We start from the raw sequence: 11,636 nt of genomic DNA on the forward strand, positions 1-11,636 counted from the left end.
GTCTCTGTCCCTCTCTCTCACAACACACCATTCATCCATATTTAGAAAAAAATGGGCGTTTTTAGGGTTTGTCTGTGTGTGTGTGTGTTTAGTGAAACAAAAAATATTTTCTGCATAGTTCTGGCGGTGCTCTGGTTATATTTCTGCAATATTTTATGACCTCCACGTGGAAGACTAATAATAGCAAGAACTAGGACCTGGACCAGGTATGCTCCAACAAACTTGACAGACTTGACAGTCGCTACTTGACCTACCTTTATAAATAAGCAAGATTAAGAATGAGATTAAACTAAGTATTCAGCGGCAGACATCACCGGTTTGACAATGAGGTTTCAGCGATTCTTAAATTTAAATAAATGAGATTTGTGGGTTGACCAGATGGGTTGATAAATGAAGTTAAAGAGCGTAGATAGTTCGGATTTTTTTTTCAGAACAAGTTTCAGTTAGAAGCATGATTTCATAAATCGGGATAAAACTTTTTTTAAAGAAAAGATTATTCAACCAGTTTACTGATAAGAAGTGATTGAAGGCTGTGTGTTGATGAGTGTGTACAACAAGATTTCACACTCATCTCCTGGTCCATCTTGACGGCTGTTTTCTATAATATTTTCTCTTAAAATATTTTTCTTGTTTCCTCGATCTTCTCTCTTAAAGTACGAGTTGAATATCTTTGAATATCGTGGTTTCAAAGTGTACATCCGGGTACGCTGTGTGAGTGGAAACTCCGAAACCCACTTAGACAGACCTACCTTTTTGTGTCGGTTGCAGTTATCGACGAAGAGGAATTGCTCTCAGCTACAAAGAAACGAGGGAGAGAGAGAGGCTATAAAAGACCTCGCAGGTCTGGTTAAGAAGCTTCGTAAAAAAAGGATTCTAGAAGTTCGTGTCCATGATGGTGAAGGGAGTTTTGATCCCCAGGCGCAGTTTTTGCTTTATTGGATGGAATGGATGCCACACGGCGAGCTATTAACACCGCGAGCTGCAAGGTGAGTGCTGCGAGCGTGAAAGTCCACAGCTAATTTCTCCTCCTTTCGATCGGCTGCTGCCCTCCATCATTTCTCGACAGATTTTACGCTTCAGACAGAAAAAAAAAACAAGAAACTAATCTGTAGAGGGAGGTTTCGTACTCATCACCTTAGACTTTCGTGTTGTTGTTGTTGGTAGTGGTGGTGGTTGAAGGAAGGAAGGAAGGAAGGAAGGGTAGGCTACAACAGTGAGTAGTAGTCAGTCACCTCCTGATTTTGGAACTATTATATACATCAGAATGGGAAGTAGACCAATGAACCACTCTTGACAGAAGACAATTATTTTTCTCTATACGTTTTAGGAAAATCTTCTCCCTCCCCACCTGTTGGACATCCAGGTATACCCAAGATCCATGGAGAGCAGCACCCTAGGTATTTTGGTTGCCACATGTATCACGACCTATGGAATCCATCAGGTATGGCAAAATCGTGTTTTCTTTACATCACCGGAAGCTTAAACAACCGTAACCAATATTTAGTTGATGTGGCGTCAATGGCATTCCATGTTTTGTGCTCTGTTAATGGAACCCCATGTTCTGTGTTGAAGGAGAGTAGGGAAAGTGTGAGTTAAAGGTTAAAGTTCACATATAATGGCAGAGGCTAGAGGCGACCGGCTTAACAGCTTTCTGTAAAAATGGATGAATCCACCGACCTAGGCTGTCGACTCTAATTGTCATGTGACATTTCGCCTTTGTATAACGCAGTACTCACACATAAAATGCGTTTATAATGAAAATAAATAAAAATTCTTCTTATGTATAGCCATGGGCCTGTCTGATGGCCAAGCTCAAGGCTCTTCATAAATGACTGTAGGTGTTGTGAAGTTCAAGGTGAGGCAGGTGTGTAGGGCAGCGTGCACATACAGCACGAACTACAATCCTCGCTCAAATGTCACACAAGCAGGAAGACATATCCATAGCAAATGCAGTTCCAAGCAGGACATCCACGGAAAAGTTCACTGATCAACAAAGGTCACACGAAACGGAAGCTTGCGCAACTGCGCCATCGGGAAGTCTTCACGTGGAGAAGGAACCGAAGCCCCCCTCCGTCCTCGTAAGGGGCACATAACTCCAAACGCACGATGGCAGGCACGTCAAAAACACACACCAGCACCAAGGGCAATACGATAATACGTGATAGAAACAGTTTGAATAATATTGTCTCTTCTAAGTTATTGATGTGAAGCAGAGGGATTTGGACTCGATTTGTGATCAGCAAATTGTCAGAAAAATTTCCAGCACTTTTCCCATAATAGAACATGTCCTGGCAGGAGAATTTGTTTTATTGAATTCAGGTAAACATGATACTCTACCTGGATGCCGAAATAATGGATAATTGAAATCGTTTGCACCCTCGGCAGTTCACCTGCTCGACAATAGATGAAATGCAGGTTGTGTGCGTGAGTGCATGAGCGCGTGTGTGACTGATGGTATGTCACAAGAATAGTTTTAGATGTAAGATTACCTGGTGTTGATAGGAGTTGTCCCCATCCGGACATGGCTCTACTACGACAGCTTCACGAACACTAACCAGAAACTGTTCAGCTTTTGTTGTTTCAGTCTGGTCAATGCAGTCCACCAGTAATAAGTCAGAGATGTAACACAGACAAAATTAGAAAACAGAAGAAAGAGGAGAGAGAACGAAATGGGGTGAAAAAAAATGAAGCGATAAAGCAAGCAAAAAAGAAAGAAAAGAGAAAAATAAGAGGTTGTCGGTTATTGCAATGAAATGCGAATAATAGAGGCCGTGGAAATAAATCCAGGAGAAGATGAAAAGGTTCCCCCATGAGCACCGGACGTGACATCTCAGGCAGACCTATTCATCTGGGATCTCACAATCATGAACGTCAAAAAGCTCGCAGATAGCCCGGATGTCGGAAAGGCCGACCATCGAAACCCTGAATATCAAACACAATTCCTCGGTGATTGTCCTAAGAGAGACAGAGACAGAAAAATAGTGAGGGAATGAGAAGTTTGAGAAAGAAAGAAAGAAGGGAGAAGAGAGGAAGAAAAAAAATGTTCGACCTCCCAACGTGTCACGTAAGTCACGTGAAGACAGTAAAATCAGGAGCCGCCGAGTTCACATTCCCTCTAGCGGTCAGTTAAACTACTACTGTATAAAGATTTGCAGATTTCCAAGACAGAAAAGAAAGAAATAATGAGATCAAAGCACATCTACAGGCGTCGCCAGACGTCCGAAGGAAAACCAATGTCCCGAGGTCAGGGACATGACCTTTACTGGTTCCAGCGAGCAGCCAAGACTCACAGTCAGACAAGCTCGGGTACTTGGTGCCAGACTGTCTCATCATTGTGTACAGCAACGAGTGTCACGTGTTTGCACTCGACATTTGAGTGGCATTTGACCTCCCACTAGCGTCTGTGTCCAGAGAAAATATATTATTTTCTCGCCGGGCAGGTGGAAGACATTTTGCTGACAGCTTCCGTCACAAAGAGCGAGACAGAGGCTTCCTTGGCCTCCAATGTCCTCGTCTAGTTGGGCGCCAGAAAAACGAGGCGTTTCTCGCATTTTCTTTCACTACATTTAAAATATTTTACATTACTTATTGACCTTCTTTTAAAACAAACATTTGTTTTATTATGTGTGTGTGTGTGTGTGCTGCATGCTTCCGTGCCTGTTCTTGCAACCACTCATGCTTTCAATTGCTTTTGTTTGCTAATGAAAGGCGATTATTCTAGGATCAGGTTCAATATTCGCAAATGTCTTTGTCAAACCCAGGATACAACATCAACAACAACGACAACAACTTTCATAAAAACGTTTTAATGTCTGTTAATCAGGCTGACGAACCGCAGGATTTACAGTCTGATTACTACATTCTCTTCATGAATACCCCCGAGGTTTCTCGCGATAAAGGACGGTTAAAAATTCGCCAGAAAGACGTTGGATGTCCATGGGAGCGCCGCTTGCGTGAAACTTGTTCCAACGGAAGGAAAGTAATAGAAAAAAGGAAAGAAAGGTTGGCAAAATGAGTTTGTAGGTTTGCTTCCACAGTTCCTCCTGCTTGTGATCGAAGAATCGGTGAATCGTTTCAATGGCTTACATAGTCCATCCACCCGGTATCGACTTGTCGGAAACTGACTGAAGCAGCGGCATATGGAGGTTGGCTGTCTCCTTGGATCGTCTAAGTCTCTCCCTGACATTGGTGATGGAGATGTGTGTGTGTGTATGTGTTTGCTTGTATGTTGAGTGTGTGTTCATTGCAGGAGAACATCTGATAACATTGACATCGCCTCACATCTGAATATATTTTTAGGTCTCACCACGTCAGCGATGAACGTTTTAAAAACATTTGAAAAAACAGAAAATCATCAGAAAAGGTATATGTTTAAAAAACACAGACCTTAATGTGTAATCAGCTCCACTGATAAAGCTTCCTAAGCAAGAAAGTTGGTCAATTACTGAAAAAGAACTCTTAGAACAAAGAAATTATTGTCAAAGAAATGATGAAAAGAAACAAACTCAGTTTATTTGATCAAAACTCCGTCAACATCAAATAGTGGAGCTTGGTAGGAACAAGAAATCAAAGAGGGACAAACAGGAAGTCGTGTCGAAAAATCAAGAGGGGGACAGGGGGAGAGAGGGAACAATTTAATTGATGGCTATGTATTTTTCTTGATTTCCGCAGGGACAAAACAAAGAAGCCGAAAATAGTTCGTTTCAGCCCTGTCTCGGACAAAAGTTTCGTCGTAAAGAATTTGTCTGAAGGTTTTTTTTTTCTCAGCCGTATCTGTTATTTGTTCCTAAAGCCAGCAAAGCTTAAAAACTAACAGATGTCGCCATTCACTCAGGGATCGCAAGAATTTTGTGGCTTAAAATTTCAGAATATTTTGCTTTCTAAGGAAAAAATATTCTGAAAAAAATATTTAACATGCTGTAAAATTACTTCGTGTTCCCACACTTGCATACATTTAGACATCTCGTGTTTTGGAGAAAAAAATTCTGATAGATTGCAAAATACTTCGATTCCATTTTTCCTAGAATATTAGCAATTCCGATGCTGTGTAGTATAAACCAGCTGTAAAAATAATAAAATTACATGTCAGTATTGTAACATTTCGTGATTCAAATATTTTTAAGTTTTGATTGAGATCTGGGGTTGGTTGCATGTGAATTCTTAAGGATACAAAAATAACAACAATGATGTTTTAAAGTTCAAAACTGAATATTCAATTGACTTTTTTTCAAATGATAATGTTCAAGTGACCTTAAGAGGGGATGTTAAGCATGCCACGATGCCCAGACAAACAATAGCCATCTAGTATTATTACTACTAATAAAATTTTGTCTCTGAGGTCACTTTTTATCACGGTTATTTTCTCTTGTAATCTCGCCTCTGTATAGTATGACTCAAATAAGTCTTGTGATACACACATTGTGAGATTGTCGTTGATGTATCAGAGATGGTGAAGGTGGCAGGAGATGATTGGGTTCCGCCCTCCACGATGAACCAAGCATCTTCACTGCGCCTCGGTGTTTTAAAATTAGCTTTGTAATGAGAAAAATGTGCAGACAGTGATTATCTAGTTTGGCAAATCGCTCCATTCCTAACCTTAGCAAAGGTCAGACAGGTTGAAAGAACTTTAAGAGTCAGGAACTCGCTAGACGAGAAAGTACAATCATGGGTGAATGGTTTCGACGATGTCCAGACTGGCTCAGAAGTGAAAGAAACCGCTTTTAATGGAGGTGTGTGCTTTGTGCCTAGACTTTCACAATATGATTCAAGAAAAAAAATTTTTGAACTTGGCGTGAGGCATCAAGAAGTAGGCGGTTATTTTGTCTTCTAGCAATCTCTTTTCCTGACAATAATGAACGGTTAGGATTGATTTTCTAATTTACATGGATGGAAGGATGGACAAGTCACTGTTGTTGTTGATTCTGCTGTTGCTGTTGATAGTCTTCCTTCTTAATGTCATTACACTACAGTCCCCAACTCCAAAAAAAATGTTCTGAATATCAACACTTTACTTTCTTTGAGCTAGAATTCATACAAAGAAAGTATGTAATTTAAAGGATAGATATAGGATAGGCTCTATAGAAATATATGAAAAAACTTATGTATGTGTGCGTGTTTGTTTGTGTATATGTGTGTCGATGTGTGTGTGGTGATGTTTGCAGTCATATATCTTGAAAAAATGGTGAGAGGGGTTAATCTCTCAGACTTACAGTATCTTGCAATAATCTTTGAGCAATCAACAGAAACAACTGCGTGCCCTTTAAGACCTTCAATGACATTTCTCTACCTTACGAGACAGGAGAGCTATTTAGGGGACATGAGAAGCTTGGCTCACACTAATACAGGCTTAACTCGGGATAACGTGCTTTAGCTTGATTTTTTTATTTATTGAAACTTACAAAAACATGAGTCCCATTATATCTCTGATGATGCCAGATATACTTCGTGCACTGGGTATTCAAAAAGTGCATTGATGCGAAATATGTACTGTATCCTTGTTCCTGACCGTTGTTTACACAAACAAGGCATTCATCTGGAATGTTGAGTGTATCCAAGTTTTTCATGGTAACTGCTGGATATTTTACTGTTTCACAATTGGAAATGTTTAATGTTTTTAAATTTGTAAGGGTAGCCATTGGATATTCAAACGTTACATTAATCTGGAATATACAATGTATCTGAGTTTCTCAATGCTCTTAATCTCGATGTTTTCTTCCTGTCAATCTCACCAGGCCTTTCATCTCTTTGACATGTTTCCATCTCCATCAGTCTAATGAATCACTTCGTATCACAAAATGGATGTCAGATGAATTAGAAATAGCTTGCCGGTGGCCTGCTGGTGGTTTTTTTTTTCTTTTAATCCCAGACAAATGAGCCAGTGAAACGAGTCGAAACACGAGCCTTTTTGGGGGCAGTAATCACAGACGAAAGTCGCTGAAGCAAAAAGTTGCTCAACGTTTCGGTTCGAATCTGGTCATGGTATTTTATTACACTGACTCTTAAAACGACCCTGGGGAGGTAAAGAGGAAAAAAAAAAGTTTTTAGTAACTTTGATTACTGCCTCACGTGCAAATCTCCAGAGTGTATTTCATTCTGACTCTGATCTTCTTCTTTTGAAGTGTACTTTCAATGTTTGCCTGCCTTCCCGTCGTCCCCTTCTTCCCTGAAGCCAGACATCTCAAGAAAACAACATTTGTTTCGAAATGAGTATCTTAGCAAAACGTTTCTCTGGCTTTAAAGACAGCAGATCAGTAAAACCGTTTCTCCTTGATGCCGCGTTCATCGTGCTTTTATTTTTATTTATTTATTTATTTTTTTATTCTTTCGTGCGATACACTCTGCTGATGATGCGCATCTCTTAAGGGTCTTTGTTCTGCTGCCGTCCGTCTGCCATCTGTGAGCCAGTGACATGCTAGGAATTATTTCTTCCAAGATTCCTACGTGCGTCCGTGGCAGGCAGAAGCGAGTCCGGGGCATCGATCTCCGCGGCGCAAGGATCGCACGAGGCCGAGGCGCGGCGCCAGCAAGAAAATCAACACCAGAGACCAAGACACTCGCGCACGCATGCACACACTCTCGCACGCACGTGTGCGTAATCTTCGTGGGAGGTAAGGGAGTGGAAGGGGGAGAGGTTGGAGAGGATTTTTTTTATTATTATTGTTGGGAGTGGATTGGCAAAGATCGACTGGAACAACTCCTCCATCCCTTGTCTCTCCCTCCTCAAGTCTTCCTAGCTAGCACGGCACAAGAGAGTTCTTCGGACCTCGCGCTGGACTCCATCGTGGCATCCATCGCCGCACAGCCTGCTGCAGCAGCAAGCAGCACGGCACAGCACAGCGCTGCACAGCTCGCCATGGTGCTGCGTCTCGCAACGGCCGTCGGAAAGTGAAGGCGAGCCGGTGCCGATCGCGTGTCGCCCGTGCCATGTGAGACTCGGGTGCTGCTGCTCCCTGGGAGGCCTCGTCCGTAACTGTCGGCTGCTTTTGTGGCGGGCGACCTCTGCTCTGGCTGACCCTCCGCCCGGGGTGACGTGTGCAGACCGAGAGCTGGTGGCGACTCCTCCCGAGGTAAGCGCTGGCTTTTTGACGTTTTTCACTTTCCACGCGAGATGAGCATCGCGCATGTCAGCGGTTTGGGCTTTCGCGTCTTCCCCCGACTAAACGTGCAAAACGAAAATGTCAGCAGTCTATTGTAGGCTACCGAGACTTGCGTCCGCCAAGGACAAGGGCACGTAAGTCACCTACTTCGAGATTTCGCGAGATTTCCTCGAGGGTCAGAAAAAAAGAACCAGAGGTAAGAGGAGGAGGGAGAGAGGGAGGGGGAAGTGAGGCAAGGGGAGGAGAAGAGACGTCAAGGGGACGTAGCTCTTGATTGTTGTTGTTTTTGTTGTACAATATGGAGCCACGACCTGCTTCGAATTTCTGCGTTGGCAAAATTATGTCGCTGGCATTGTGATCGAAATTTGCGTGCCTTTCTCTTTCTTTCTTTCTCTCTCTCCTCCCTCTCCCTATTGAAACCTGCCACCCTCGGCCGGAGCTGCATGTCAACATGCATCAGTCACTCTGACGGCCTGGCGCTAGGGTACCTCGCTAACTGCTTGTAAACTTGCAACTCCGCGGCCATCCATCTTATCCACAGCTCTGTGGGATTCTGGGCCACAGTCTATTCAATGGGACATTGAGATTAAGAAGCTCGCTAGGATCACGAGCATATCTCACAATCACTGGAAACTGTTTTCAGACAAACCTTTTTTTAACTACGAGTGTATCGGAGTTTAGGGCTAGGCAGGCAGAGAGAGAGAGAGAAGGAGGAGGAGGATAGGAATCCTGTAGTAGTTGAGACTTCAGAATGGACCAGCTGGGCTTGGTTTTGTTTTTGTTGCAAGGTCTTAAGCAGAGAGTCTTGATTCCACCTGATATATCTGTAGAATGCAATTCTAGGTAATTCCACCTTAATAATTTTTAATTACTTCAGTAATAATATGAAAATGTTTTCTGTCGCTCAAACAATGAATTACAAAAATACCTACCTGTAGGGAAGGGGTGGTTGAAAGTTGGTGTTGTAAGCAGCTAAGACTATATCAAGTTAGAACAGAGCCATCCTCCTCTCAGGTCCTGACCATCCACTAGACATGTTCATGTACAGCAGTATCAGACCTTCAGGTGGTGAATGCACATTTACATTAATTTTTTTACCTAGCCATGCTGTCTTGTCTTCTCTTTACCTTCATCTTTTATGCTGTGTTTCTTTTGTCCTCTATGCCATCAACACCACCAGTGAAAAAAAACTTCATATCCAAGAGGGTTTTTTTTAAACACAAATTTCATTGTACAGATAAGTTGGTCTTTTGTCATTCATCTTGTCATTTCAGGTCGGATGTTTGAACCCTTCCTGTTCACATGCATGAGCAAGATACATTATCTGACCAGTTGATGAGTCACATTCTTTCATGGCATCGTGAAAACGAGTGAGATTCCAATCCTTTTTCTTTTATTTCTTTCTTTCCTGTTTTCCGCCATAACCAAACGGCTTCTGATATTTTACTTTTTCCTACTGACACTATCCACCCCACCCCCACTCTTTTCGCTTCCTCCATTCACTCCTTCTGACAAGCATGTGACCAGGCCAGGAATACAAATGTCTTCAAGGAATGCAGCTCTTCCCCTGGCACACCTCTTGTCCTACCCCGGGTATTGTTGTCGTGTGTCATACACGTCACTGTTCGATCAGCGCCGCTGGATTTTGATTGGTCATCGCGCGGCGACCCGTGTCGGCCGACAGAAACCCTGTAGTCTGCAGTGTTCTGGAACCTTCCATAGAGTCATGGCGGCAAGACGACAGGCACAATGCAGTTTTCGTAAAGAGATGATGAGAATCATGTCCTTATTTTGTTCCTTCTAAGACAATAATGATGATGAATAGGAACGAGACAAAATGGAAGACGAGGATCTGATGATATCTTCGTTCATGTGGATTACTGGATTTTACCATCTGGAGTATTTCATGAACTTTCTCTACCTTTCCATTATGTGTACCTGTCTGAGCTATTCACCTTACCACCCGAGTCGATGTCTTCGGTCTGATGGTGTTGTCCTCCTCTCTGTACCCAGCATCATTCATTCACCAGTCGTAGGAGGATCTGATGGAGCTCAGCAGAGCTGAACTCAGTCCACGCATCAGACGGGAGAAAATCGTCAGAAGTTCTTCTTCCTTTCATGGTCCCACTGTTTGCAGTTCTCTCCTTCTTTCTCTTCAAACTGTGTCTACATCCGAAGCCTTCAAATCCGGCCTCAAAACCTATTTCAAGAAATGTTTTGTATAGTCACGCACACTATTCCGCTCGCTCGCCATTTCTTCGTGTTCATCCATGCACTTAGTTCATGTTTGCCATCCGCTTGCTGACGATTTTGTTTCTTGTACGATTTGCTTTCCGCTCGTTTGTCGAGATCAGAGCATTGAGCTTGAATCCACTTGGGGGAACGTGCTTTGGAAGTTCACTCCTCCTCCTCCTCCTCCTCCTCATCATCATCATCATCATCATCATCATCATCTATGCCAGTATTTTATTTTGATAGCTGAGATCAACACCCACAAAAAGCACACAGTAAATACACACACACAAACACACAATCGATAGTCTACAAAAATTGTTGTTATTCAAAACAACACGTGACCATTACGGTTAGCTGACCATGCAAACCATCCCCCGTGTTTATGGATTACCTCATTAGGAGCTTTTCTCCTTGACGAAGCCGGCCATTAGCGCCGTGGAAGAGCTTTAGAAAGTTCTCGCGTGGTTCTCGTGCCGCGATGGGAGTTGACTGAAAAAACTCGCTCTGTTTATTTATTCGCTCACGTCTTCCAGTCGCGTTGCTGCGCGCGAGTGGGGAGACTGTTAGCGTTCGCCGAGAGTCGGTAAACGTTTTGACACGAAATATCCACGGCCCACCCGTTTGTTTGCGGGTGGAGACGTTCAACGACAACCACACCATCTGGAAAGTACTACACGTGCAAAAGCGAGATCACACGTGTGTGTGTGTGTGTGTGAACGTGCGCGCGCGCGTGCTCGCTTGTCTATGCATGCATGCCAAGAGCCTGCACCTAAATTTTATCTCTTTTGTTTCTGTGTTTGCATGTTTACGTGTTTGGATTGAAAAATTTCTTAGCAAAATGTAAAACGTCCTCATCCCACTGCCTCACCTGGGAGAATGAATGTTTTGTTAAATTATTTCTTTAATTTTGTCTCTGGATCCGCTGTCTTTACACGTGACGACTGTTGCAGGATCCATTTTTAATACTTGATCGCGTGACTCTTGCTTTAAATATTGTCATTTTTATGGAGGGTATCCGTAAATTATGGGTTTTTGCTTTGCCTTGTCGGTGACACTTCGATTTTTTATTCTATTATTTTTCCCCCGGTGAACAAAAACCATCTGGATTTATTAAAAAAAGCAAACATGGAACACACAGAAAACAATCATTATTGTGAATTGTAGTGGACGTAACAGCTTTTTTTCTGGGTGAGGAAAAAATGAAGACAAATAATCCACATGAGAATTTCAAAGTTAGTCTGAAGGTTCAAAGCAAAAAAATAAAAATAATCATCATCATAAAATAAACTTTGTGACAAAAATTCT

Source organism: Pomacea canaliculata, linkage group LG4 (assembly GCF_003073045.1).
Source record: "Pomacea canaliculata isolate SZHN2017 linkage group LG4, ASM307304v1, whole genome shotgun sequence".
NCBI lineage: Eukaryota > Metazoa > Mollusca > Gastropoda > Architaenioglossa > Ampullariidae > Pomacea > Pomacea canaliculata.